The sequence below is a fragment of the Penaeus monodon genome, chromosome 13 (genome assembly GCF_015228065.2).
Source record: "Penaeus monodon isolate SGIC_2016 chromosome 13, NSTDA_Pmon_1, whole genome shotgun sequence".
Lineage (NCBI taxonomy): Eukaryota > Metazoa > Arthropoda > Malacostraca > Decapoda > Penaeidae > Penaeus > Penaeus monodon.
The window spans coordinates 34,238,377-34,243,376 of NC_051398.1; the positions used below are offsets into that span (position 1 = coordinate 34,238,377).

The window sequence follows — 5,000 nt, forward strand, 5'->3', positions numbered from 1 at the left end:
TGTAAGTTATGATGAGTACAGTTTCCACTGTTGTTTCTTCATGGAATCCACCCCTTGAGTGCTATATACAAAAATGCTCAACCAATACAGACAGACCAACATAAAAGTATAATACATTTACGCAAATATACGGCAGGAGGAAAATCAAATTTATAGTGCATACAATATATATATCATAAACATATATTTGTTAGTCTTAAAGTGGTTTGCAATAAGATACCGACAATCAATAAAAAATACACTGCACACAGGTGCACAAATATTTTATATAATTAAATTTCTAAAGAGTAAATAATTCATAATTACTTACAAAATCAATTGTCTATGCAAGTGTAAATGTGAATGTGTGTGCTTGTGCTAGTCAGGTGCATGTGTGTATCTGCAGAAATCTTTTAGTGTTTGTACATGTCAGTTTTTATGTCAGTGTTCATGTGTATCTGAGTCATCCACTCTTTGCAAATTTAATATTTCATCCAGAGGAACTTTCATACTATTTGTACTATAGGGGAGAAATGGGATATTTCCTAACATCAGGTAAGTATAATTAGTTAATTTTTAAAATTTATTTATTGTTTTCTTTTCTGATTAAATTAATAAAAAAAACAATATTACAATAAATAATATGATACACATTAATGTCACATGTGATGTTCAAATATTTAACAAGTATATTTTGTGCATGAATCTTTCTGTAATTTCTTTCTCTTGAATAAGTATACTATTTTGGCAAATTATAAATCATATAGTAACAAACTTGGGAGTCTATAACAATTCCCTTACATTAACTAGACATTCTTTAAGACTTGACATATTGAGCAAAAACTGGCTTATACATGAAGTGTGAAGGAGTACCTCTGAGATTTAATGAAACTGAAAGCTCAATTGTAATGCATGCATATAAATATTCTAATTCCACTGAAACTGATTCCAAACTCATGTTATCATTGGACTATCAATAAGACTGATAAACATTTTCTCCTAATCCAGTAAATCACACAAATAAGTTTTGGGAGGAACACTAATTTTCGAAGAAAAGTAATACTCTTTGCACTCTCTCTGACAAAGCAATTTAATTTCAACGTCTTTGAGCATAAAACCATGTACACTGCACTTATGGAGTACCAGAAATACTTAACTTTATTTACTTGTTAAATATAAATTCCATTACACATAGTCTAATATTTCTTATAAACATATTCTATATATCTGCATAAAATATACTCTTGGGACTTTATGTATGAGCTGTATATCACAAATGAATATTTTCTTTTAAAACAGATTACTTCCAATCTCTTTTAAAAATCCCGGCAACAACGAAATGATTTACATTTTCTTCTGTCAACAATTTGGGTTCTATAAATCCCATTTTACTACCAAACCTTAAGAGAAGATCCACATTTGATTATCTAAAAGGAACTTGAAAACTGTTTATACTTTAGAGGTAAATGTATTGAACTTTCTATCATTAACATGATCATTTTAAATATCTTCATGTGATGAATCTATGGTTTTGCATTCAAGTCCACTGATTGTAATAAATTCTTCATGACTAAGCCCTGAAATAAATGTTAATATCAATATCAATCAAGAAACAACAACAAAAACACAAGGAACAGAAAAAAAACAAGTGATACTGTACATATTCATATCATAATCAGCCTCTGTTGGAAATAAGATTAATATTCCATTCTGAAGCTCAAAAGAAAATCAACATTACTCTAGTAACATTATAATACAATGAGGTTTTCTTGTTATATAATTCTATGACTGCATACATCTTTACATTATGAAAAAGTGGAATGTTAAGGTGAGCTTGTGAACACCATATGATAAACCCAGGTTTGTATATAACTCTAAAATAGATACACTACAGGACTTTCATTCATAATAAACATTCACTCATTACTGACCCTCATATAAGAAGCACTATTCTCTGAAGTTTCTTTTTTATGAAAATATACCATGAACATTTTTACCTATAATTTGAATTTAGTGAACATCCGTGAATCTATCTTCTCTTCTCTTCTGAGATGACCTGTTTTTTGAAGGCATCATACCCATTTTCCATCAAAACAGATTCGTTGCCCAGCATAGAGGATTTTGTAGTGATATCACAGAGGAGGCTCAGGATGCAGATTATCCATATATCACAGAAGTTTTCCTGAAATTAATGACAATATATAAATTATGCCTCTACTCATAAATATAATAATCATATTAAATCATAAATATCACAGTGAAATGTTACCTCAAGTATATCAACAATACAAAAATCTATATATTTCTATTGTAAATTCATTTTTATGAAAGCATATGTCTTATCTTTGAACAGCATCAATTTTCCAACAGCCAATACAATACCCAATGATATTAATAATACTGATGACACTAAAATTAATGAATCCCAATTGAGTGAATGTGTGTGTGTGTGTGTGTGTGTGTGTGTGTGTGTGTGTGTGTGTGTGTGTGTGCTTGTGAGTGTGAGTGTGAGTGTGAGTGTGAGTGTGCGTGTGCATGTGCATGTGAGTGTGCGTGTGTGAGTGTGTGTGTGTGAGTGTGCGTGTGTGAGTGAGTGAGTGAGTGAGTGACGAGGGAGTTCTCGGGGGTATGGGCATGAGGTGCAGATAAGGGCATGGGTATATCCATTTGTATGTGTAAAATATAGAGAAATTCAAATTCCTAAGTTCTTCCAAAGAATTTACTGTGCTTCTTGAGATCTGTGATTTGCCTTCACCTATTTTTGACTGTAAAACAGTCTGTGTTTACTCCGTTTAGATATTCCTATCTTCCTGGGACTAAAAATACCCTCCTTGATTATGTGGTAAAAAGAGGACATAGCTGTCAAAAGACATTTAGCACAACATTGGTATTATTTCAGGTACTACAAATCTTCCCCCCAAAAATAAAGCACAAAAGAATGTTGAGTTGCTAATGGAATAAAAAAAAAATTATCATCATAATGGTTGTCATCAACCTAAATTTGACTGAAATGTGCTGAGTTCTGAAAATGCAAGAACTATTACCTAAATAACCTGGTCATATTCTCTTAGCTTTGTAAGTATGACCCAATGGTGATCCAACCTACATGACTGTCAATGCACTGGCAATGGCTTAAACTTAGTCTGGAAAAATACACCATATTTTGCTCTAAATTTACATATCCTATCATTTTTAAAGTATTCTGAGAAAGATGGTAAGAGCAATGATATCTCATAACACAACAGAACTATTCTTTCTAATAGGCTGCAGTGCGTTGGCCATACGTTGCAACTAATACATAAGCAATGCTGCAAAACATTCCTTGAATCTGATGCCTAGTTGTTTAAAAGCCATCATTTAGTTACTGACACCTGAATAAACCATAAATAATTAAACATATAAGTCTGTGAGAAACTTATTTGGCAGAGAATATCAAATAAATCATTGAAGCAGGAGTGCCTGTACAAATGTCCTGTCCAACACGTTTTTAATAATTTTTACACACATGCACCTCTAAAAGTGCATAGACGTCACAGAGTCTGATACTAGGTCTAACTTCAGTTACTGCCCTCCTTCTTTGGATTGTCTTATTATTAATGTTATTATAATTAATAGCAATAATAATGATAATCCAATTAATAATAATAATAATAATAATAATAACATCAACAACAACAACAACAACAACAACAATAACAATAATAATAATAATAATAATAATAATAATAATAATAATAATAACAATAACTGAATAAAAACTTCCTGTAAAGGGATAAACAGGTCAGGGCAGGTGGGCTTGTGGAGTGCTTGTGCAACCATCTCTGTGCAATAAAATAAACAAAAAAAACCATGGTGGACAGTGTTCCTAGCATCAAAGGATTAATCAATTAAAATCAACTTCACGAATCCCTTTAAATCCAATAGTATGATTCTACAATCCAGGAAATAATTTTCTGATATAATACATTTGTTTACAATGAACAAATCAAATACATGCTCAAAGAGGGCTAATTATGACAATTCATGGGATTTTTAATATACTTTAGATTTCAGATACCTTATAGTTTTAAGGAAAAAAATCATTATTCACACATCGCAACAGCAGTATTCTGAAGCCAAACTATTTAAGGTTCCAGTTAAACCTTTCAATATGGTAATGCTCTCATAAACCTTATGGTAGTAAAGTGGATTTTGCTATAGTCTCATCCTGTCTGCATTCTTTGCAACATATCAGTCATGGGTGGCTTACTAGCTTAAACTGGGAGACTAGTTTGGAAGGCTTACTGGCTCAGGAAGACTTCTAATGAAAAAATCTCACTTCTGCTTTCTACTTCTGAGATCTTCAACCAGAAACTCCCTGTGGATCTACTGTAAACCCTACAATCCTCTTTTTGAGGAACTCCTTCCAGAAGGGTGAAATTTCTATAATATGAAAATTTTATTCGATGTCATTTGCCATACAGTATTGCATAAAACCACATGTGATACTGAACTCATATGAATAACAATTGCTTACTAAATATATAACCAATGTTTGTAGGATTTCCCCCCCAAAAAAAGTCAGATTATATCTATTTATTCATGTATTTATTTTTTAAATATTTCTGTTTTTTAATACATCTGATATATATATATATATGTATATATATATGTATATATATATATATATATGTATATATATATATATATATATATATATATATATATATATATATATATAATATATATATATATATATATATATATATATATATATATATATATATTCATATATATGTATATATCTGGGTGGCCAAGCCAGCCCAATTCAGTGCTGGTCCCAAGCCCGGATAAATAGAGAGAATGATTACCTAAAAGGTAACACCGGCACTCTCCGTGGAAAGGACCTGGGGACCCTACCACGTACTCACTCCAAGAGCATCACAACATGAAAACTACAATTAAGTATCATGCTGTGACCACGGCGGCTCAGACATGAACCTACCGTTAAAGAAGAAGAATATGTATATATATATATATAT

General features: G+C 31.2%; 1 protein-coding gene across 1 annotated transcript in view; it reads right to left on the reverse strand.

Annotated features, from left to right (window-relative positions):
* Window positions 1-5,000, reverse strand: part of LOC119580253 (circadian locomoter output cycles protein kaput-like) — a gene marked incomplete in the record, with an annotated part of 97,596 nt that overhangs the window by 208 nt on the left and 92,388 nt on the right. The window contains 1 exon segment of the mRNA XM_037928296.1: window positions 1-2,161. This exon segment is cut by the window's left edge and continues 208 nt beyond it.